Here is a 25,501-nt window from a genome sequence, read left to right as displayed (position 1 = left end):
TACACACACACACATACACACACACTCACACACACACAGACACACAGGCACACACACACACACACACACACAGAGGCATCACAGGGAGAAGCTCTCCCAATCTTCAAACTCCTGGTGGCATTTACCGCCCTCTGGATGCTCCTGTCATGCATTTCATTTTTGTTCTTTTCAAACTTTTTGTAGAGAGAAAAATATTGGAGAGACTTGCACTGGAATGATAAGAAAGATGTGTAAACAGGCCTGTGTCTCCATTGGAAACTCACTCTTCCCTGGGCAGAGATTCATGGGCCCAGCAAGGGGCCAGGACAATTCCATTTCTAAGTTATTCCCATAGGGTTGGGAATTCTTTTGCTGTAAACTGAGCCCTTATTAAATCCTATTACCCCATATATAACTCTGTGTGTGTGTGTCTGTCTGTCTGTCTGTCTGTCTGTCTGTCTGTGTTCAGGAAAAAACACTCATAGACATAAAATAAGCCAATTTTTCAAAGTTTAATTGGAATTCCCCTACACAGGTGATAATATTCCTCCTAGAAGCTGTAGGTTGTCGTGGAGAAATCCCAGTGCCAGGTGTGATATACCACCCCTCTAGCTGTTGGTCAGCATTATCCCAGAGACCTTGCAAAATAACGTAAACTGTTGGCATTTGCTCTTGGTTCCCCACCAGAACTTAATAGTTGACTCTATTGCTGAGGACAGCATACCCTTGGGTCCCAGGACATGAAAAAAAAAAAAAAAAATCAGTGGAACTGATCAAGAACCTTCCTCCCCTCTGGCTAGCTTTCCTAATATTGAAAGGTACTATGTAAGCTTATAGGAAGAAAAATCATCATTTTTACCAGCTTTAAAGTCTATGAAGTAAAGTACACCTGTGCAGCAACATATGGTCACTGGTACAATAGTAACATAAATCTTATAGGAGTGACCAATAGCTTTCTAATGGTATGTAAGGGCTAACTCACAGGAGGAAATGCATGCCTGAAACCGTAAATTGGGTGACAAAAGATGATGGTGATGATGATGATGGAGAGCTTATACATCCTGGAGGTGAACCTATTACTATCATTTTGCTAAATGAACACAGTGTCAAACGACCCTTTAAATTTATATCTCTATATCGACAGAGTAGTGCAGCTTTCACTGCACTAGGAGAAGTTTCTCAGTGTAGTGGACAGTGGTTAACTCAGAAACTCACAATTGGTCAAAGAGTAGAAAAGAAGTGTCAGTGGAATGCTACACACACACACACACACACACACACACACACATCATCATCATCATCATCATCATCATCCTTCCCCCACAACTTAAGAGACCATGGCAGAAGATGAGAAAAATCATAAGAGCCAGAGGTCAGGGAAGAATAGAGCAAAAGACAGTTGCACTTATGAACTTAGTAAGAGTTGTTGCCAGCCACAGGATCAAGCCAGTCACTATTCCAGCATGGACTGAGGAATGGACTCATGAGCACCATCCTAGCTGAGATGCCATTGATAGGCCACGGGTTCTAAAGGAGGAAGACTCAGTTTTTATTAAAGGTATAGCATCTAATAGGTCAACTATGCTCCAGTGGATGCCCCAAGAGTATATCATCATCACAAATAAGACTGTGGGTTACTGTTTTAAAAGAGGACACAGTTAGGAGTAGGTGGGAAAGTGAAGATTAATCTTAGAGGAGTGAAAAGGAGGAATGAGAGGTGATTATGATCAAAATACATTGTTGACATTCTCAAATAAATAATAAACATTAATATATATGCATATATAATATGTATTCATTTACTGAAAAATGGACAAGAAAAGCTGGGGAATTCTCAGAATGGAAGAATATTACTCATTGCAATCATCGGGCTTTCAAGGAAGACTTCCTGTGTGGAGAGCAGCTCATCTGGGAGATGCTCGTTGTGACCACCATAGAGGCAGAACTCACATGCAATACCTCAGGGATGCTGTCACTTAGTTGAAATCTGGATCTTGCCCTCTCAATACATCTGGTTAAGAGAGAATTAGTAACCACAAGGAAAGGGTGGAGTGGTTTTCTCTGTTACTAAATATCAGGTAAATTCAACTGGTACAAAATAATAAAGATACTTAGACCTCTGTTTTTGTTTTTATAAATTCTAGGATTCTCAGAATTACTGAATTATCCACGAGCTTTCCACCTCCAGTTTTGTGAGACCATATTTCTTTTTGTGGGCAGTTTTTGCTTCCTGACTTTGATTTGTATCTAATAACATGGGATAAACTTCTCAACTTTAGAAAGATTCCTTCATTGTTGGGTAATATTAAACTTATGTTCCTATTCAGGTTTTCCATTAAAATAGTCGTCTGCATTTACAAATCAACTGAAGTATGAAATCAGATCTCCCTTTCAGTTTACTACCCATTGAGAATATGAGCACCATTCTCCTATGATGAACAAACAACTGAATCTCACAAGCCCAAATGAAGAAACAACTTTCCAGTCATCAACAATTAAACAATTCCAATCGCCTTTTAGACTGCTAGAGTTTTCCTTTTTCACAGTCTGCCAAGTGTGACCAGTCTTTAAGATGCGTGGATGACCTCCCATGCAGTAACATAGCCATAGTGGAAACTAGGTTAAGGGTGTGATTGCAGGGAAGTTCTTGCTCTTCACATTAAATGGTGGATTAAAGAAATTCCCCCATTTGAGCCTTTCTTTCAAATAAGAGAACACTTACACATTAGGGTAAATGATAAGTCTGAATATATTCAACATGAGACACGAAGAGACAGGAAAGATCTGGGAGGGATATTGGCTTCCCAAACAGTCCACAATTCTGGCATCTCACATCTTTCAGACACTACAACACATTAACAAGTTGAGTTGTGGGAATCTCAACTGAAAGCTAAGTTGCTGTAATGTCCGCCCTCCTCTCCCCCCACAACTTTCTTAGTCTAATGTCAGAGGCAATGGCTGAATAGCCTGGGGACATTCTGAACACAAGCATGCTTTAGAATTTCGGGAAGTTTCAGCATGTCTTTGTGAGACAAGGGACAAAAATTGGGAAGATTCTCTGTGTTCGGTTTTTGGCCAGATGAGTCCATTCACAAAGACAAAAATGAGATATTTCATCAGCTCTAGCAGCCTGCCAAGAGAAAGTTCTCATTAGTCACTTAAAAGGCTAGCCAAACAGATCAGCAAGTATGTATTTGGAAAGGTGAAATTCAGCCTTTTTGCTTCCTTCTCTGGAAGACAAGAAATTCTTAAAACCGACTATCTTTTTAAACAACAAGAAAGAGAAAATATCATATCCTGCCAAGAAAATCCCCTTAGAGCTATGGCACAATATCTCAGTGATTGGGAAAGCACTCAGGTTATGTCAAATCACTGCATCCTTCCAGTACAACCTCGAGTGACCCTCAGGATCGCTTGACACACCTTGCCTTCTGGTACAATCCTCATTCTCTAGGAACAACAACCTAAAAATAATCACTAGCCTTTGACCTCTCTCTGCGTCTCCTAACAAACATGCTACAGACTATTTACAGAAGGCTAGATATTATCACAGGCAATATTAATTTCTACATCACTGATTATGGGGGTCTCTGATGGTATTTTAGAATACTACAAGAATCCATCACATGAAATCAGTTTCCAGACAACACAATGATAACAAATTCAGCTGGAGGCATGAATCATTTCCTCTTAACTACAAAATGACATCTCAATAGATCAACTCTTCTCAAGAACAATGAGCAAAACATGCTGGAAGGATTTTGCTACCTCAAAATCTTGCATGCAATCTTCTTAATTAAACTCCATGAGAATTCATTTGTTTAATTAAACCTATGAAGTACAGAAGCAGACATCTGAACAATAGGGGCCTTATAATTCTTTAAGAGAGCTCTTGTTGGTTGAGATCTAGTTCTCTGAACTATGTTCCTGATTTCCACTTAAGATATTTTTCACCAAGTGAAATAGACTACAATCGGTGGCCTTTCAGAAGGCCACCCAGGCCAAGCATGGTCTGCTCTGGAGTTGGTAATCCTATTTGACACAAATGGAGTGGGATGTGAGGTTCAAAGAGTGGGAAACAGGGGCTAGGAAAGGCCTTGCCAGACAGAAGGCATACACTTAAACTCTCAGAACTGACCTTTCCCTTATTTTGAGATACAAGAAAAACAGGATGCCATATTTTCAGTTTTCTGATATTTGTTCACATGTAATAGGAATGCTTTTTAACCTTCAGTTACTTCAGGAATTTTTTTATGAGCAGTGCTATTTTCTGTGATTAAAGAGAAATGCTTGAAAAAAAGCACAAACATTACTTCCACACAATGACGAGAGAGCAAGGCTAGGTCCTTCTCTGTGTATTTGATCTATTCTCTTTGACAAGTGAAATGATAAATGTCTCTACATTTGTATTCTCCCTTCCTGTCTTTTGTCATGCTCTCTGATGAAAAGTATCAGACATGATGCTAATATTACACAATCACATATTTTATGGTATAATTCACTTTATAATCTTAAATATTATAAAAAAATGCACATCCTACCTTTGAAGTAGGTCTTCTTACTTGAAGAAGTGGTATTTCGTTTTAATTCCTTAAGCCAAAGGTTTTCTTAGCATTGCTCTGTGGATAGAAAAGTTGGGGGTGGGAGAATGTTAATAAGACATCAGTTCCCATCAATCAAAGTAGATTGCCAATAAGTTAACAGAGTCCCTGATGGGACACACAATCACAGAGAGAGCCCTGCGAGGAAGACAAATTATGAATACATTTGCCAAAACATCTCTCTGTTGGTTTCTATCAAAAGTGACACCAGGGAGGTGACTAGGATGACTATACATCATATTAATGGATTCTAACCTGAAGAGTCAGTCTGAATCCAATTTGGAGATAGAGGATTGTTTAGACAGATGAAGAAATACAGACAGTTATGCAGATATGTAGACAGACAGACAGACAGACAGTGTGGATAAAATACTTTCTGGCTGTGTGCTTTTGATTGGTAGTTAGGTTTTCTATTTAGGAACATAGGAAGTCTTTTGCCTATATTTGTATGTTCTACCTCTCAGTGAGGATCATCATGAGCTGAGGAAAACAGCTAAAACTTGAGGGGAAAAAAATCACACCTATAGCAATGCAAAAGCTCTATCTCAGGCAGCCCCTGACTCTCTGATCCACAACTCCTCTCTTCTGTACACCTCAGCATTTCCTAAGCAAATATACCAAAGAAGAGTTAGCCAGGAAAGGACGCCCTGGATGAGAAACAGAGCAATCACACTGAGCACATCACATCTCAGCCTTCAGACAAGCAATTCAATGCCACCCAAGGATTCCTAAGGGAGCATTTGTATCTTTTTGGACTTGGTATTTTTGAAAACAGAACTCGCACTATCGACCACTGAAAACATCTTTCAGAGAAGAGAAACAAGTATCAATTCAGCCACCCTGGGCTGCAGTCAAATGTTAGGACATCATCAATCTCAAAATTACCCCAGAAATGAAGTAAAAAGAGCATTGCAGTGAGTTCAACTGCTTCGATTTATCCATGGCTGATGAAATTTTATGTCTTAAATTTAAAGAAATTCTTTACCTCACACGTAAAGGTATTTTGACTTTCTTTGCATTTAATGGATTATTATCTTATCAGGGCAAAACCTTAGTATTCTGAAAGTCAGTGTTTCTTGGAATAAAACACAGTTTGAAAGTAATAAACATTTTCTTCCCTTAATATATGATAACTATATAGAAAAAGAAAAAGAACTTCTAATGTTATGTTGGAGAGAGTCTATAAAAAATTTGAAGCTCTGTCTTCAGTTAACAGCTCAATAGATACACTTGAGAAACATGTATATTGCAATGCCTATACATCTAATATTAAATAAATAAATAAATAAATAAACCATAAATCAGACACTCCTACTAGAAATTTCAATTCACTTGCTGATTGGGGCCACAGATGGAAATATCAGAAGCCTCTACAAAACACAGTATTAGAGAATATTGTGATCTTTCAGACAAAGGTATATTTCATTCTACAAGATGACTTTCCCCTGGAAGACCACTGACTAGAACCTTAAAGATAAATGAGAAAAGCATTCTGCTTGGAAGGGCATTAGTCACAAAGTAAGTAGCAAGGGCAAAGTGTGGAGAGTCTACCAACAGAGCAGTGAAACCCCAGGAATAACGAAGAGGATGGCGAGGTGGTACCTCAGACACCTTCAGGCTGTACCTAAAAACTGCGGAGTTAAGCAATGAAAGATGTGTAGATGAAAGTAAGGGTTTTGTTGTTGTTGTTGTTGTTTTCGTTGTTTTGTTGTGGTGATGTTTTTGTTTTGTTTTGTCTTTTTGAGATGTGCTACTCAACAGCCAATGGGATGATACTCTGGGGGGGGACTCTGTCCATATAACAAGTTACACATCAATTCAGAGCAGGCCTATAATCCCAGTATTTGGGAGGTTGAGGTAGGAGTTGTCAGAAAGTTGCAAAACCAAGACAGAATTAGAGGCAGTCAAGAGAAAAGGGTAAACTAAGTCAAAAGCTTCAGGAAGGCTTCATAAGTACCTATTCTGTGGTTGCCAGCAAGAAGGATACAGCCTTGAGTGGGAGCTCCCTATGGCACTTACACATCCAGGCACTTACACTTTTAACACAGCTAGGGTTTAAAGCCTCTGAGGTTCCCCATGCTACCTCTGTGGACTAGGGTTGAGTCTTCATGGTTCCTATCACAAAGTCTTCCATAGCTTTCCTGACAAGAGGCCTTTGCTCACAATATTTCACAAAGGTGTGAAAATGTGGCACTATGGTCTAGGGGAGGAAATAGCTTTGAATAGAGATTTTAGGCGTGATAAGAAAGGAATAAGGGGGGCAGGGAGGAGGTATGGGATGTGGAACAGTCGGAGGGTGGACCAAGAAAGGAATAAAATCTGGAGTAAGAAAGAGAGAGAGAGACAGAGAGAGACAGAGAGAAGGAAGGAAGGGAAAAAGAACAGTATAAGGTAGTTTTGATACCATGTCAATTGTTGTTTAAATATAATTTAGGCAAGGCAAGATGCTCTAGTAAGAGTACATATCCAATCTTGCATAGGTGGTTCTAAGGTAGTAGAGGGAAATGCTTTCATCCTACTATTTGTGTATTACCAGCAAGCCTCATCTCAAGCCTCTTACAGCAATTTCAAACTCCAAGCAAGGACCATAAAAATAGTCATAGTAATTGTGCAACCATGCCAATAAGTATGCCAAACATTCCTAGGAAGTGAATTTTTGTTCCATTCATCACTCTTGTGGTGACAACTGCACCCATGGCTTGCATCACTTGGAAACACATTTAGGTCAGCAGAATAGGGCAATTCATCATCGCTGTGGACCGTTTTACCAATAACCACGTAACAACCTAATTTGCTTTTCCAAAATGCAATCAACTTATCGTATTAAATAAAACTAATCCTAAGTCAAAAGGTCAAGAAAAATTTGATGTATCTTAGAGGGGACCTTCAGAAAAAATGAATGACATCGGTGAAAACCAAAGGCAAAGGCCACTGTGCACATAATAAAACAGTTACAGTAGTAAAAGGGAGTCAATTTAGCAAAATTGCAATAATTTAGAAAAAGTAAATACTTGCCATAACCGCTTTGCCCTAAAGTGAATTGTTATTGATAGATGTTTTTTCTGCATTTTTAAATTTTTTAATGAGATTTTATAGTATTCAATGTAACTAAAATCTATTATTGTATACACTATGAGACAAGAATTATCTGCAAGTGTGGACACTCCTGATCTCATTTGTTCATGCTTTGTGGTTTAATTATGAAGGCACTATAAAGCATTTAGAGGTTGAGTTCTGTAAGTTGTCATCCTTACATTTTAACCCCTCATACCGATTTTATTTTTTAGCTGAGACAATGATTTTTGTTTATAATCTTCAAAATAATACAGCTGAGAAATGCTTTTCAGAACATCAACTTTGAAATTTTTCACGTGTGACATTTTATTCATGGGAATATACCCATATTAAGTATATAGGTAGCATAAGATTATCTTGCTCTTCTTGAAGAATCTTTTAGCTCTATTTATTTTATGTGTGAGCATTTTACCTGAATGCATATGCACCAGTTATGTGGCTTGTGCCTGTGGCAGTCAGAAGAGGGGAACCGATCCCTGGGGACTAGACTTATATGTGGTTGTGAACCGCAATGTTGCTACTGGGAATCCAATCCATGTTGTCTGCAAGGGCAAAAAAATGGTCCTAACCACTGAGACATCTCTTCAGCCCCCATTTTGCTCTTTTATGTATAAAAATGATAGTAACTTACAATTTTAAAAATGTCTTTGGCTTTGCCAAAAGTTTAGTGCATAATCTTGGGCTAATCCTTAAATGTATCTTTTCAGTTTTCCTGCTTTAGACAGTTCAGATTGAAGTTGAGGTTGATTTGTACATATTAACTGGGGAGAAAAATATAGACATTCCTGTTAAACTTGACATTTCTCGTATGCCTTTCCAGTGTTTGTCTGCCATACAATAGCCAATTTTGGCATGGCACAAAGCCAAACTAATTTTGAAGCTTAATTCTCTCCATTTCAGCATCTGTGAAAAACACATTTCAAACAACAGATAGCCGGGGATGGTGGCGTATGCCTTTAATCCCAGCACCTGGGAGGCAGAGGCAGGCGGATTTCTGAATTCGAGGTCAGCCTGGTCTATAAAGTGAGTTCCAGGACAGGCAGGGATACACAGAGAAACCCTGTCTCGAAAACAAACAAACAAACAAACAAAAACCCGAAAACAAACAAACAAACAAACAAACAAAACCCAACAACAACAGATAGTATCATCTAAAATAAGTTTTCCCAAATGATATCACAATGATATGTCTCCTGGAGAGGCCCTCTTCGACAAGAGCATAGCTTAGCTGGGGTTCTGAAGAAACTGGGTGCTAACTTCTAGCCTCGAGTTTACCATCAAATTCATTGTACTGTTGCAAGTTTAGTGAATTTATTGGGATTTAGAGCTAGCTCCATGACTTTTGAAAGGTAAGAGTTGACCAGAGGTAGTGGTGCACACTTACATTGCTATTCAGGAGGCTAAAGAAATGGGATCAGGATTTGAAGCCCTCCCTGGGCAACTTAGTGAGACTCTATTTCAACATAAAAATAAAAGGAGTCTAGGGAGACATCTGGGAGCTATGTCAGTAGCTAAAGTGATTACTACACAAGCAAGGGAAACTGGAGTGAATTCCTTGACCCAATGCAAAGGCAAGGATCTACTCTACAAAAGGCAAGAGAGTTCACCTGCAGTTCTAGCCTCAGAAAGCAGAGGGAACCCCAGAGCAAGTTGAAAGTGACACTATCCAGATTAGAAAGCTCTAGGTTTGATTCAAAGATCCAACCTCAAAAACAGTAAGGTGCAGAGTCATTGACAAAGATTCTTAACTGTATGACATTTCCCCAATCAGGAATTTGTCATAATATGCAGCTCTGTTTCGCCTAAAAAGGCAGAACATACTGAATATAATTAAACCTTACATTAAACTCAGTCCTCGTTGATGATGTGTCTATGTCTACAATCAACAGAATCTGATTTCATTTTTAAAACTTGGTATATGCAGAACAGCAAAGCAACAAAGATTTAAGCACTCATGAATGTTAATAGAAACAAAGTAACTTTATTTTGCTTAGGGGAGAAAAAAGCCTAAAGGAAACTAGTTTAATGTCAACGAATATATCCTAAATATTTTTTAAAGCATAGTAGTGAGGAATGATTTTTCAAGTTCACTAAATACACACACACACACACACACACAGAGGGGGGGGAAGGGCGAGGGAGAGAGAGAGAGAGAGAGAGAGAGAGAGAGAGAGAGAGAGGAGAGAGAGAGAGAGAGAGAGAGAGAGAGAGAGAGAGAGATTGATTCATGTCTCTGTCTGAGGAAACGGAGCCCACAAAAGGTAGCTGTGGAGATAATACAGTTCAGCAGATGGAAAGAGACCTGGAATCCCACCCTTCTAATAAGCATCTTCAGATGGGTCTGGTGTAATGGATCATGTCCATGCTGGAAAGATATCTTTAGGACAATGACTCAACAGTGTATATGGTACTTTGTGAGTCTGCCAATTTTTCTTCCTAGAAGGAAGTAAAATTCAGGACGCTTCTCATCTAAAGAAGGAAAAATACGAACCACGTGAGTGTGGAAGCTAGGAAGCTAGAAGCAGGCTGCGGGTAAAATTCCTGGGGAGATATGTAAGCAACAGCTACCCCTCCTTCTAAGGACACAAGACAAAATGAGGCACAATTAGCCAAAGATCACTCTGGAGAACCAACGAGATCATTGGGCTTAATTACAGAGTATAAGAGGTTACTTAGAGTATGAGTGCCCCCCACCAACAAAACAAACAAAGCCACACCAGAACCTCTTTGCCCAGCAGGGATGATGGTTTTTCAAGGCCCCATAGATGGAGCCCTCCTCCTCTATTCATCCTCAGCCTGTTCACTCTAGCTCTTCCCTGAGGCTATGCATAATTATGGCGTTCCATATTGGTGTGCAACTACGAGTACAAAGTGGCTCCCATATTCAAGCGAAAATCCTGTGACCCTTTGAGTCCTTCATCCGCAGACGTTAAACTTCAACAAGCTCAGACACAGCAGAACTCTGAAAGATAACAGCTGCTTGGCTCAGAGGATGATAGTTCAGGATAGCCTAGGCGGTTGACATGGTAGAGTGCATTTGATGGGAAGATAGGAGAGTAGAGGTGGCAAGAAAATAGAAAAGAGTGGTACTGGAGACAGAAGAGCCTAAGAAGAGCCTGGGATGGACAGGCTAGGGAAATGGGACAGGGGAAACCCTTACCAAAATGAAGTAGGCATGAAGCTGCTGCTTGGGAAATAATCTTGCAATCCAACTTAAAAAAATAAATAAGAAGAGATAGTAGAACATTTGTGATATGAAATATGAAGGAGAGAATGCTAAGAGTTCCTTGAATGGGAACAGCGGTGGAAAGAAGGGGAGGAAGAAGAGGGCTAACCAAAACTCATGATATATGGAGAACCTTTTGAAGTTTCACTAGTTTGTAAGGTTTTGCAGTATACCCCTTTTATTAAAAATAGATTCTTTTCTCATACACTATATCCTGATTACAGTTTCCCCTCCCTCTACTCCTTCCAGTTCCTCCCCCATCCCTTTCCATCCAGACCCACTCCCTCTCTGCCTCTCATTAGAAAAGAACCGGCTTCTAAAAGATAACAACCAAACATAACAAAATAAAATGTATTTCAAAGGAGTTTGAAAAAAAAAGTACCCCTACATCAGTGAATAATGATGCTCCCAGAAGATATGTTATTAAAATTAAAATCTCAGTGCCCAAAGCAGGTAAGTGAGGCCCTGGAAGCACCCAATACAATACAGACGTTTGTCCTTGTTTTTGGTTTCCTGCCACAGTAAGATGGTAAGATTCCATTCCTGAAGGTACCATATACTTTGTTTGCAGGACAGAGAAATCAATTTTAACTGACCCAGAAACTCTCCCTCTCCCTGCTGGCTGGCTTTCATTGTGCTCAGAGTTGCTATGCAGACTTGTGAGGGAGAAAAGACATCATTGGTCTTATCCAGCACTAGACCCTGTTGCAATCACTGTCATTACATGCTATGTGCCTACTGGTGTAATAGTGGCATGAGTGATTAAGGACATAATCAGCTGCTCTCTTGATTGTATTTGAGGCCTGCTCTATAGAGAGTCAATCCTTGACTGATATTATGAAGTCAAAACCTGTGGCTATGAAAGTCATAAACCCACGGGGAGATCCTATTGATGTTTTCTAAATGGTTATATTGTCAAATTGCCTTCTAAATATTGATGTTTATAAACACAGAGTTCCACTGGTCTCAACCTTGGTCAGAGATGCTTCTTATTGCAGTGGGCAATGATGAATGATGAGGTTAAGTGACTGAGTACTCAGGTGTAGTTAGAACATCTATATCAACCTTCCCAACCATGGTTCAGGGAACATCACAGAAGAGGGACAGAAGGAATGTGCGAGCCAAGGGATGGGAAAGTGTGCTATGACGTGATATGGCTATTGCACACATGAATTGACAGCAGCTGTGGCTATATGCATAAGGTCTGCACAAGTTCAAGCCAATTAAAATTCTAGTATGTGGAGGAGTTCCTAAGGCCACATCCCTGAGTTAATGGCTGCTGGGGACAGGGAGTCAATTTCCTTCACAAGTGTGGCCACTAGTATATAACCCATGGCTCAGTGGATGACCCATGTCCATGCATAGAAGGGCAGCACTAATTTGATTCAGTAGGTTAAAGGTTAATGAATTAATTTAAAATTTTTAAATTACATTTTTCAGCTCTGGGAATTTAAATAAGATATGATCGCAATGTTTAAGCAAATAACAGTCTTGGGAATAACGATAGATATTTATGTGCATGTGGACGTGAGTAGGTGTGGAGATGAGTGAGATGACCTCTGCTTATGAACTGGAGATGGGGCCTCATTCATGGGTGAGCAGGTGGACTTTACTGTGAATACAGGAACCCCCAATCCATGCTGGACATCCCACAGATAATACAATCTCCAGGTACCTATACCATCAACCCAGGCAGGAAATTCATCAAGGGAAATGAGGACATCCAACTCTATTCAGGTAGGTATATTTTGATACAAGGACTCTCATCAGTACCCAACACCTGATGACTAGACCAGGCTAGCTGGTCAGTAAGTGCCAGGGATCCTCCTATTTTCTATCTCCCCAGCACGGGAACCACAATACCCAGCTTCTTACATGGGTTCTTTGGGTTGACCTCAGAGCCTCATGCTTCATAGGCAAACACTTTACTGATTATGCTATCTAAATCGAGTCCAAGGCAAACAAAATGTGTTTTATAAAGTCACAGTTAAGTGGGAAGCTATTATTTAATAGGTAGCAATTTTGATCTCAGATAACGAAAACGTCCTGGAAATGTAGTGGATGCTCACATAACAGTGTGAAAATACCTAATGCTACTGACTGTACACTTAAAATGATTAAAAGAAATTTTGTGGTTATGCATAAAAGAAACCACAATAAAGGAAACCACAGCTACAAATTCTCAAGTTTGCAAGTTAATAAAAACAATGTGGTGGTTGCCGGAAAATATTCACTTTACACCACAAACGCCTCCGTTAATATTTTTAATGTCCTTTAAAAGTCAAGAAACCATTAGCTTATCCAGCACATCTCCTGAGCAACTACTGTGGCTTAGGCACGACATGAACTGAGGCTAGGTGAATGAAGAGAACAGAAGATCATCCAGTCACAGGTCATTTGCTAACTGACCCTCTCACACACCCTTCACTATGACATAGCTATTGTTTGTCCAGCTCGATATGGGGAGTCAATACAGTCGAGAAAGCAATAAAGACGGCTTTGAACAGACTCTTCCTGCATCAAGAAGCTTCTGACTTACTGCAGGAAACACACACCGGTCAAGTCGTCATAGCACTGGCAACGAAGAACCAGTACTGAAAGCTAAAACTGAAGAATGAATTGAAGAACTCTTGAGTAGGCTCCTGGGCAGGTGTAAACACAGGTGAAACACACGGGAGCTTTCAGAGGAGAGGCAGAGATTAGGATCTCGAAGAGTTACCATGATCAAGTAAGAAACTTAAGCAGACTTCTATTTGTTCATTTATTAGTGTTCAGCAAAACTTTTAAGATCTCATTACATAATCTACTAAAAACTGAACTTTATTAAAAGTAACTTACCTGGACTTGTGACCTAGTAAATTAAGCTGCAGATATCAGTGATGGAAAAAGCACAGTGGAAATGTTTGAACAAATAAAGTGTACTAAACTTCACAAATCTGAATAGTTAGTCGTCTTTTGCCAATACAAAAGGTGACAGAGAAATTTAATTACTGAGCTAATTTGATTAGCATCTAAGAACTTGAATCAATGAGCACACATTCGTAAGATCTCATCCCTCAAAATACAGCTATCCTTAAATACTATTAAATGGGAAAAACACTGACTCAAAATATCATGTGCTAAGAGAAAATAGATATGGTATAAAATTAAAATTATACTTTTAAAATTTTTAATAAATAAATTTAAATAAATAATGAGAACCTCCATGGATGCCTGTAAATAGGCTAGCAATAACCCCATGTACACAGTGCCTCCTTCACTATTTGAATGATATTTGTTCCATCTCTCTGTGCAAATGTCAAAATCCAAGGATACACAGACCTTTACCAAAAAAACAAAAAAAAAAAACAAAAAAAAACAAAAAAACAAAACAAAACAAACAAACAAAAAAAAAAAAACAAACCATAGCATTTGGACATAGCCACATCCTCCTGAACTCATTAAATCACTTCTAGGTAACTTAGAATATCCAATGCAATGTAAAGCTATGCAAACAGTGGCTGTATTCCACTGGCTAGGGAAGACTTACATGAAAGAGAGTTGTACATGCTCAATAGAGATAACTTTTTTAAAAGAATATTTCTACCCATAGTTGGTTGAATTCAAGGGTTCATTGCACATAGATATTGAGTCGTAACTGTACTGTATATTCTCTTAACACATACCTCTGATGAAAATTTAGTTTAGAAACTAAGCACAATAAAAGATTTTCAATAATACCTAATTGTCAGGTGGAAGAGATGTCTCAGTGCTTAAGAGCACTGGCTGTGCTTTATAAAGGACCTGGGTTCAATTCCCAGTGCTCACATGGCAGTTACCATTTGTAACTCTAGATCTAGGGGATCCAACAGCCTCTTCTGGTCTCTGCAGGCTCCAAGCATGCATAGGGTACACAGCCATGCATGCAGGCAAAGCATTCATATACAGAAAATAAAATAATAATAATCATAATAGTAATAATAGTAATAGTAATAATAGCTAATTGTAAAGTTTAAAAGGTGTTACAGTCATATGCTGCAATAAAAATTATTTCAAAAGCACGAATTGCTTATTTCTCGACATCTCCTTTCAATATTTTCAGTTGACTTTCAAGAGATGAGACCTCGGAACATGAAACCACAGATTGGGTGGCGCTATTGAAATTAGGATGACCACATGAATAGTAATTTATGCAAACCTTCTGTAAGCAGAAAACAGATGGGTCTGTGTATTTCAAACTCAGGATAAAATAAAAGGAGCAGGAAATACGAAGCCTTGTGTGTACTCAGATGATCTGACCTCTAAGTAGCACATCACAACTGCATATCATTGGAGCTCAGCAGCACTTCTTAGACTTGACCTGCATAATTTACATAATTCACCTTTTTCAATTTTTATTTATTCAGATTTGTCAATCTGCCTTAATTACCTGGCTAAAGGATTAAGTGTACATAGTCAGAGGACTGTTTACAGGTGCTTCAGTCGCATTTTATTATAAAGAACCCTAGTTTCCTTGGTTTTATGCTTCCTCAGAGCTACAGCCTCCTCCCTAAGAAAATTCCACTGCCATCCCTTTCTGAGAAGGGCCTCATGAAAAAGTAACTTTCAAATTTTAATATAATTTAAATCAAAGTGTGGGAACGTTATTACTCTATCAATTTGTGTTCTTAATTGGATTTCAAAACTTTCAAACTTTTCATGTGGAACATTCTTCTTTCAAACATTTAAGTGAACATTTAAACGCTCAATTAAATTATCCACTTGTACGGAAACTACAGCTTGTATTCTAGTATGTTTATCTGTATTGCTGTTTGTATTGTTATGACAGTAAAGACAGATAACAGTGGAGTGAATCAGGTTTTGGAGCAGCAGAAAGGTGAATGAATGTATGTATCCCCAGCTAAAAGGAATGGGGAGAAAATTTTCATGGAAGGAACAATATGGCTGAGTCACTGGGAGTGAACAAACCTCACTTACAGAAGGAATGAGAAGAAGCAGGGAAACTCTTTCCAGCATTTGGTTCAAGATAAGACACATCCTCTTTAAAACTTACTATTTGGGGCTCACAATTATTTGAGAGGCTCCACTTTTCCAGTTTCCTTTTGATTCAGATGTGAAGTTATGAGTAGGCCCTTCGGTTTTGCATCTCCTCACAGTTTGACAGCTCGTTGAACTGAACTTGAGGTCGTTCATAAACCATATTAGAATAAGAATAGAAAGGTGACCAACAAAAATGAAGGAACATGAGTGTGAATTTGATTCTGCTCTCCCATGTTCCCATAATATTGACTGGAACCAGGGTCTTCTCACCAAGGAGTTAGTTTCTATTTCTTAATTACCCATGCAATTATCTACATATAGATTTTTAAAATTGTACTTGTATTGATTTAAAAAAAAAAAAAACCAAATGGATTTTCTACACATTACAAAACAAGTTTCAGCAAGATTTAAAGAATGGCTCAGGGGTAGAAAGTTATGCCCAATCACAAGTCAGCCCACTCTTACAGATGTCTCCAACAGTAATATCGCAGCAGAATATTCTCATTCTGATCAATATCAAAATTACCTTGGGAGTCTCAGGTCACTCAGGCTCTTGTTCAGTTTCCAAATTTAAGGTAATAAAATCAAGCTTCAGAAAATCTGGAATATCATTAGTTCTGGGCCATTAACTCTAGTTAAGCCCATAAATGAAGCCACCCATTTAAAGGAGGCTATCAGTAAAGCAATGTGGTCTCTATTAGATAAACTATCATTTCTCAATAAAGCAATCAAACTATGAATTTAATAGCAGACTGGGTAGCATTAGGGAAATTGCATCCTCTCTATGTACAAAAAGTGTGAACAATCCTGACCTATCTCTTAAGGTCTCTGGGGACAATTCACATAGGAGTTGTCTAACTGCTGTATAAATGTTAGTAGTGTTATAAGGGCTTGGTTTTATTGTCATTGGAATGGCACCATAATAATAAGGAATGCAGAGGTTTAGTCAAGAGGTGACATAACAAAGCAGCGTCTAGGCTAATACAAGTGCCCTCTGACCTGGGACCACTGAGCTTGAAAAATTGCACAGATTGGAATGTGAATGAAATTTACATTTCCAGAGACACAAAGTTTTTGTTCATGTATTTCCCATTCAATTCCTTTACTTTGAAAATCATTACTGTGAAACACACAGTCTCCGTCTCCACCTACATCCTCTCTTGGCATTCTCTCCTGCCTATTTCCAAAACCACTTACTTTCAAACACTACATGGGACATACCTTTTGAATCAACCATCTGAGAAAATTCTGACCTGAACTATGTGTGCAACAAATTTCTTTTTCCGTAAGGTGATTTAAAAAATAATAATAGTAATTGTATAATCCTTAGGTTTATCTTGCTCTTAAACAAAGTAAAACATTTTTCTTTATTTTCCACAAACCCTTACCTCATCTGACAAATAATATTATTGTAAACTGAACACTACCCTAGGTTTTGAAGATAACAATGACCAAAATAGTCTTCTCACATGGTTTACATTCACATAAGCTAAAGGTATATAGATATGCTAATAACACGTAAGATAATATGGTATGTTAGAAGAAAAAATAAGTATGGTGAGAAAATGGGAGTGCAAAGACCAAGAGAGACAACAGTTTTAATGGAGAGACTACTGCCTCTTTGAAAAGTAACACTAGAGGCTTAGAAGATGACTCAGTTGGCAAAAATGACTACCTTGCAAGTAGAAGAACCTGAGTTCAGATCCTTAACACTAATAGAAAGCCACATGTGGTGGCATTTATCTATAAGCCCAAGACTCTGGTATCAGAAAGAAAGGGAAAAAAAAAAAAAAAAAAAAGACACACACACCCTGAGCTTGTTGGCCTACAAGTCTAATTAACTGGTGAGCTACAGGCTCAAAGGAGAGACCCTGTCTTAAAAAATAAAGTGGAAAATGACAGAAGGAAACACTCAGTATTGATCTTTGCCAACACACACACACACCTTGAGCAGAGGAGGCACTGTGCAGGCCGAGCAAGTGGGTGTAGCAAATGCAAAGCCCTTAAGGTAGTTGTAGTGGTTTGGGTAAAAATGCCCCCATAGGTTCACATGGAGTAGCATTATTGGGGAGTGTGGCTTTCTTGGAATAGGTGTGGCTTGAGAAAAGTATGTCACTGGGGGCTGGCTTGGATGTTTCAAATGCTCAAGCCAGGCCCAGTGTCACTCTCTCTTTCTGCAGCCTACAGATCCAGGTGTAGAATTCTGTTACCACTACAACACCATGTCTGCCTGCATGCTGCCATGCTTCCTCCTATAATGATAATGGACTAAACTTCTGAACTGCAAGTCAACCCTAATAAAATGCTTTCTTCTATGAGAGTTGCCATGGTCATGGTGTCTCTTCATAGCAATAGAAACCTAAGACAGTAGTTTACAGCTAGGAGGCAGAAGGTGGGCAAGGGAAGAGAAAGAGGCAAAGCCAGAGATGGCACTGAGTGGCGCCCTGTGACCTAGAGCTAGCACCGACTTGCAAGGTCTTTAGTTTTCACTTTGAGTGAAATTAGAAAACTTTAAGGGGTGCTGAAACCTCTTTGGAAAGACAGAACAGACTGTTCTAAGAGGAAGCTGACAAGGCGTCATGATGAGAAAACAGCCCCCGGAAGAGATCAGTGCAGTGTTCCAGAGCTGACGTCACACGGGTAGAGACTCAGTGTGCAGTCATCAAACATGTCCTTCATCTCGTTGTGGCTGATTATTTGAAGTAATCCTTCAGTCTTCAACAAAATTTCTGTCCTTTAAGTCTTTTATGTCTTTCTTCCTTCCAGCCAGTAATAATGTTTTTCCTCAAATCAAATAATGTAAGAAAGAGTGAGAACAAGTAAACTTATAGTATTATTCAAATCAGCCCATAACCCAGTCCTCCAAATACAAATGTCCGAATACAGGTGTTTGCAGCCATTCTCAGTAAAATCACCTGCATCCTTCCCACAGGCTCTGAATTACAGAACTGACGAGGGAAGGTCGGGCACCTTCCTTAGCCAGCAGGGCATCAAGAAGAAACTGGGGATCGGAGAAGTCAGAGATGAGGCCAACAGCTGCCATTGTCAGTACCTTCTATGGTCCACCCGAATCGGCACACATTTACCAGTCAGTCTTCATATGCTCTATGGCCAGATGAACCAAAAATGTTGACTTTCAATGGAATTAGAAGTACTTGCTTATTAGCCCCGGGAAGCACCAGAAACACAGGATTTCCTTCCCTATGCAGAACGAGTAGCCGCGGAAACCCTTGCTTTCCAGGAAGCTGGTAGCAAGCCCTATTTCCCAAAGGGCAGATTCTGGAAACGGCCCTTATGAGAAAAGGGAAACACACACACATTCACATGCATGCACGCATGCACACACACACACATCCCTTAGTCTTTACAGCAGTGGTTTTCAGACTGTGGGTCCCTACTCCTTTGGGGGTCAAGTGACCCTCTGAGTGTCACCCAAGACCATCAGAAAACACAGATATCTACATTATGATTCATAACAGTAAGAAAATTACAGTTATGAAGTAGCAACAAAATAATTTTATGGTTTGGGGTCAACACAACATGAGGAATTGTATGTAAGGGTCTCAGGATTAGGAGTGTTGGGAACCCCACAGAATGCTAACATTGTGTGTGAGCTTGAAGTAAAATACGTTAGAGGTAAGGTTTCCTTAGCACTTCTGGAAGGAGAAACAAAAGAATAATCATTTATTCTTAAATAATCATTTATCTTGGGGGAAATATTTGATGAGATATTTACATACAATTTCAGTTTTATTTTTGTTTTTTAAAAGAATCTCCCTCTGTAGACTCATTATGCTATATAGTATAGGTTAGTCTTAAATTCAAAGTAACTCTCCTGCCTCAGCCTCTGAAATGCTGAAACTATAGGCAAGCATGCCTCAGTCTCCCATATAAGGAGATTATAGGCATGAACCACTACACCCATCTCTCACCCATCACTAGAATTCTAAATATCATCACTCAGATGTTTGAGGATCATGGTGTATATGCCATTTTAAGTAGTTTTTACAAAACTACCAGAATTTGCTTGACGATGTTATGCCAGTGCCAGAGACAACAGTGTCTCTGAACCTCTTACTAAGCAGGACACGTTAAAAAATGAATTACAGACTAAGCCAAAAAGTATTTGTATCAGCAAGTGAAGCATTTCACTATTTCAAAACGGAACATAGCAGTTTGGAGTTACGTATGACACAAAGCCCTATCTATACAGAGATTTCCTCAGGAACCTTGGGAAGACACCTTAAAAAACCACAGCCCAGTCTTGAAAAGTCAAAGCGAATGAGACTGGCAAAGTAGTCGCATTAAACTCTGTGAGCAAAGTTATCTGAAGAAGAAATTCAGAACGAGAAGAAGTCTGGTAGCAGAAGTAAGTAATATTCTCCATACAGTTCAAATGAGCCACGATCCTGCACCATACATCATTTTAAGGGAGAATTTATGCATGTGATCATTCATTTTCTAGAAATGGAATAAAACTATAAAGTCTCTGAAAAGTGCTCTGGAGCTATCTAGTTATCTCACTGATAACGACTAGGCATAGAGGTTCCTTAGAAAGACCAGAGACAGGAACGAGCTGCACTGAAGGTACAGGGACTTAGGAAAAGAGGGAAGCAAAACCACCATGCATGGACCATCTTGTCCCTAAATCCTACTTCTTTTCTTACACTCTAGTATTTGAGCCACTTCCCCTTTATTCCCTCTCACTCTCATAAATTTCCAACTAAACAGGCTTTGGTGTTATCTTTAATCTACCTAACACCAGCTGTTGCCAGAGCCTTCCTATTAAAAGCTTAGTCAAAACAGTCTGATCATTAAGGCAAACACAGAACACATGAGATGAGCACAGGGCTGAGGACAGGCTCTGGCTGGAATGCCTGAGGGAAATGCAGCTCTGCCTGGCCCTAGCACGATGACTTAGGGCATTCTGCTAAGGCTCTTTAAGTCTTAGAAAGAAGCTAAGGCCTCCTCTCCTGTAGGGCTTAGTAAGAGGATCAAACGGAATCCCACAAACGGAAAACCTCCACCGAAAGTGGAAGTAAAATACATTGTGGCTTTCATGCAATTTTCTTCCTGTCCATAGAAACTCTGACAGTAAAAAAAATGAGAGGGGCTTGGAAAATCACAGTGTTTGAATATATTTGCTTCATGTCCAATTGCAATAAGCGAGCACTTACATGATAATTTTAGGGTGCAAAACCTTTGTCTATGTATAAACCTACCTAACCCTTTATTTCACATATTAAAAATTATTTGGGCCCTACTGAGGATCAAACCCAGCACCTCAGATATTGTAGACAAGCGTTCTACCATTAAGCTCTATATCCCTGAATCTCATGCTCCTTTTCAAAACGTTCAAAATCTGCGACATATTTGTTGGGAACTGATACATGGTCTTCTAGATTTCCAGGCTTAACTGACTGTGTGCCCCTGATCCAGCCCTTTCAACTTCTTGTTCAATGAAAATCCTGGGACACTGTGCAACAGATGTCGAAAATTTCAGAGGAGCTCGGGTTAGTACAGAGGCAGTGAAACCGGAACCCCTTCTTCTCAATCCAGAAGCAGACTCGCAGCGTTTTCCCCTTGTACTCAAAAATTATTACATGGAAATTATTATTTAAAATATCAGGTACACAGAAAAAAGTGGGGGGAATACAACCCCATTATGAAATGGCTTTGTAGTGTTATAAACATTGTCCATGAGATGATTAAAAGTAAATATCTGAGCAACAATAAAATATATTGAATAGTACATAGCAGGACAGCCTTCCAATGTGCTCCAGCAATCAGCACAAGCCCTACTCACATTTCAGTTTTCTTTAAAAATGTACTCACGTTGTGCTGGCTCAGATATTCACATCAAGTCCACCTGTCATTGCCCTATCAAATCCCCCCTTCCGAGTGACGAGCAAGCTAAGATAACAACCTTGTTTTTAAAACAAAATCTAGTAACCAGATCAACATATTAAACACAACCAAATCAATGAACAGAGAACATGAAGCCTAAGTAAGGCAAGTCCTTTTTGTCAGAGCACAATTCTAGCTTCGGCTCTGGCTTTAAACAGATCATTGCAGTGACATCTGAGAGGAGGACCAAAAATCAGCCAGCCCCTCCTCCGCAAGGCTGTCCAATACTGCTCTCCTCTGCAGACAAACGGACCCAGGTAGTACCTTAAAAATGAAGATATTGCACTGCTTCCTATTCCTCCCAGTGGCAAAAAGAAAACCTTAAGCCGAGTGCCCATCCCAGCACATTTCTGCAGATAAAAGCCCTGGCAATCGAAGCCAGGGGTGGATGGGCTCTGTGCAGCAAAAAACGTTAAGTCCCTTCCTGTCAGCCAATCCCAAGCTGCTCAGGCCTCCCAGGGCGATCAGCCTGGCTTTGTGGCGATACAATGGGGTTAACCATTTCCTCCTTGCCATTTAGAAGCCAGAGAGATCTGCTTAGTGGCTCAAAATCATCTAGCAAAAGAAACAATGGATGATTTTCAGAAGTATTGTTTCCAAAAAAAAAAAAAAAAAATACCACGTTCTCACCCACAGAGGAGAAAATATGCAGAGAGTTTTTCCTTTTCTCAAACTTACCATAAATTCAAACTAACATTTAGAAGTCCTGTTTAGCTAAGGAAACATTATTTCTTTACAGGACCAAACAGCAGCTCAAGTCCAGCACATGTGAACTGCCTGTATCTAGATGACCCTCAACACTAATTTTTGACTGCATTCACAGAAAGAGCTAGAACCTCTCCTTAGTTTAATGTGAAATCTTTGTAAAATTAAACATTAGAACTATGTTCAGTTTCTTTCCCCTACTTATTTATTCCTCAATTTCCCTTCTCTTCTGGGCTCCTTCAGTATCTATCCACCATCATTAATACACACCTTTCCAAGATGTAGGGGTTTTTAAATGATATATATGATCATTTTTCAAGTCAGATATTACTAGTATACAAAGGCACAACTAAAAATAATAAATAATGAGCTGCTGTCTGGTGACCTGCTGTTCTATATTACGATTATATTTCATGTTAAGGAGATTCAGGAATGAGAGAATTTTGAAATATATTGCCTAGCAGGGTGGGGAAGCTCATTTTTGAAGCTGCCACAAATCTCAAAGTGACCTGCTTCTGCTTGCATTTTTAATGTCGCTTTTAAAGCTTTGAGGCTCTGGAAAAACCTCAAGAACAGCAGCTTCAGAAGTCACCTGGCAGCTCTGATTCCAGCTCAAAGGACCCACTTACTGTCCTTTCAACTTCCTGAGAACAAATCCCAAACCCTGTTCTACATTATTCAGTAACTGCTGTGAACAACAGACGACTATATTTCTTTGAAACACTTTTCAGTGTTTCTTGAGATCTTCTTAGACTAACACCCTACTTCCCAGAAGCACAATCAACCTGTAACCCCACCTCCTTCAGAGCATTTTGTCCGAGACAACCCAAGTCAGGGCCACCGGACCTCCAAAGCCAACCGAGTAGAGACATCAGGCTCCAGCCTGCTCCCTCTCCCTGCACATCTGGTTCTCCACTTTCTACGTCCTAATTAGCTTGAGATTGTGCCAACAGAAACTTGCAAATAGAAAATCACTTCTCATTTTTAATTCTTCTAAAGGATAAAATGAATAGAGGAGAAAAGTATTAACGTTCTTTCCTCTTGCTTTTACATCTGCTGCTCTGTGCACGTGTTATTAGCTGTATCAACTGAGAGAACAGAAAATAACTAGCTGCCTGGCTGCTGCCGTAGCTCACACCATGGACACCAAAAGAATGTCGGGGAGAGGATTGTTTATAGTCATTACCCACCTTGGTATTTTTCAGTCATCCCTACATAGTCAGTGAAAAGCTTTAAATGAACATTTCCATTGGAAAACAGTAGTTGCCCATGTTTTTCTACGAACATCTGAACACAGCCGTTTCCTTTCCTAGCTAGCTATTCTCACAGGTAAGAATAGCCTCATACGCCAACTTGAGAGGCTGGCAAGAGTGGTGTGAGGAGCAGTAGGAATGGCACTTTAAGCTGTGGCTGGGCTCTGAACACTGAGGGCTGAATGGAGGAGAGGGGAGCTCCATTATGCAGCTTGACTGACCGAGCCTAATCAGAATTATTTCAGCACACTGCTTCGCTACAGCTTCCGACCCATTAAATGCGAAATGCTTTCGCCAGCCTGGTTCCAGCTCTGGCTCCCACTGTGACCAAGCCTTTGCAACTGTGTTACACAGTAAGCTGTTCTAAACAGTTTGGGGTCTGTTGTTGTTGTTTTGGGAGGGGTGTAAATAAAGCGAGTGGGTTTAATGGGCTCTTCGAAATCCATCATCTAATCTATTTTATGACAAGAATGGTTAACATCCAACTAATGCAGGCCTGTTCTCCCACCGTGCATGAGGCGAGTCTTTGGATAAACTTTTTTTTTAAAGATTTATTTATTTATTTATTTATTTAGTGTACGTGAATATATTGTAGCTGTACAGAGTGTTGTGAGCCTTCATGTGTTTGTTGGGAATTGAATTTCTAGGACCTCTGGTTGCTCTGGTCAACCCCACTCCCTCAGTCCTGCTCCCTCCAGGCCAAAGGTTTATTTATTATTATACATGAGTACACTGTAGCTATCTTCAGACGCACCAGAAGAAAGCGTCAGATCTCACTATGGGTGGTTGCAGGCCACCATGTGGTTGCTGGAATTTGAACTCAGGACCTTCAGAAGGGCTGTCAGTGCTCTTACCTGCTGAGCCATCTCACCAGCCCCCTGATAAATTCTTTATCTTATCGTTATCTCATTATTAGAAAAATTGAATCACAGTAAATCATCTCAAAACCCAAGTAAATAGCTGTCCCTCGTTTAAGATTGTGACTTGGGGTATCTCATTTTAAGTCATTAGGTTATTAGCTCTCCTTCCCCTACTTACTCAAATTTGGGGACAAGGAAAATGGCACCTTAGGATAGCAAATTACATACGCTGCTTTCTGTTTTTCGGCTTCCCATGTTTAGTGTGTGTCTTAGTCAGGGTTTCTATTCTTGCACAAACATCATGACCAAAAAGCAAGTTGGGGAGGAAAGGGTTTATTCAACTTACACTTCCATACTGCTGTTCATCACCAAGGAAGTCAGGGCTGATGCAGAGGCCATGGAGGGATGTTCTTTACTGGCTTCCTTCCCCTGGCTTGCTCAGCCTGCTCTCTTATAGAACCAAGACTACCAGCCCAGAGATGGCACCACCCACAAGGGGACCTCCCCTCTTGATCACTAATTGAGAAAATGCCTTACAGCTGGATCTCGTGGAGGCATTTCCCCAACTGAAACCCCTTTTTCTGTGATAACTCCAGCTGTGTCAAGTTGACACAAAACTAGCCAATACAGTGTGTAACTGGCTTTCTACGTGGGATGACCAGACCCATAACACATGTTAGGTGTGCTCCTTCTGTATACATTTCTACTTAATATAAAATACATAGCAAAACATTTATCAAGAGAGAGGTGATCAGAAAATTTAAAGGTTAACGTCTACCCAAACGGTACAGCCCTGGGGTGCATAATGCCTGCACAGAACATTCATTCTCAGGATTTGCAGGGCCTCATCTGTAAAAGAGCCCAATCCTGTAGTTC

The 25,501-nt window shown here is 39.7% G+C and overlaps 1 protein-coding gene across 51 annotated transcripts in view; it reads right to left on the bottom strand.

Moving 5' to 3' along the window:
* The window catches only part of Nrcam (neuronal cell adhesion molecule), a 276,409-nt gene that overhangs the window by 143,972 nt on the left and 106,936 nt on the right, over nt 1-25,501 (bottom strand). For 48 of the 51 annotated variants that reach the window (XR_381525.4, XR_003950054.1, XR_381526.3 and 45 more), the window contains one exon: nt 4,521-4,598. The gene's annotated coding sequence lies outside the window, so the exon portion shown is untranslated. Of the gene's footprint in view, nt 1-4,520; nt 4,599-22,071; nt 22,251-25,501 lie in introns of those variants that run through there. The other 3 variants (XM_006515952.4, XM_030246761.1, XM_006515946.4) reach the window with 2 other exon arrangements.

This window comes from Mus musculus, chromosome 12 (genome assembly GCF_000001635.26).
Source record: "Mus musculus strain C57BL/6J chromosome 12, GRCm38.p6 C57BL/6J".
Classification (NCBI taxonomy): Eukaryota; Metazoa; Chordata; class Mammalia; order Rodentia; family Muridae; genus Mus; species Mus musculus.
This window is presented reverse-complemented; position numbering and strand designations above follow the sequence as displayed.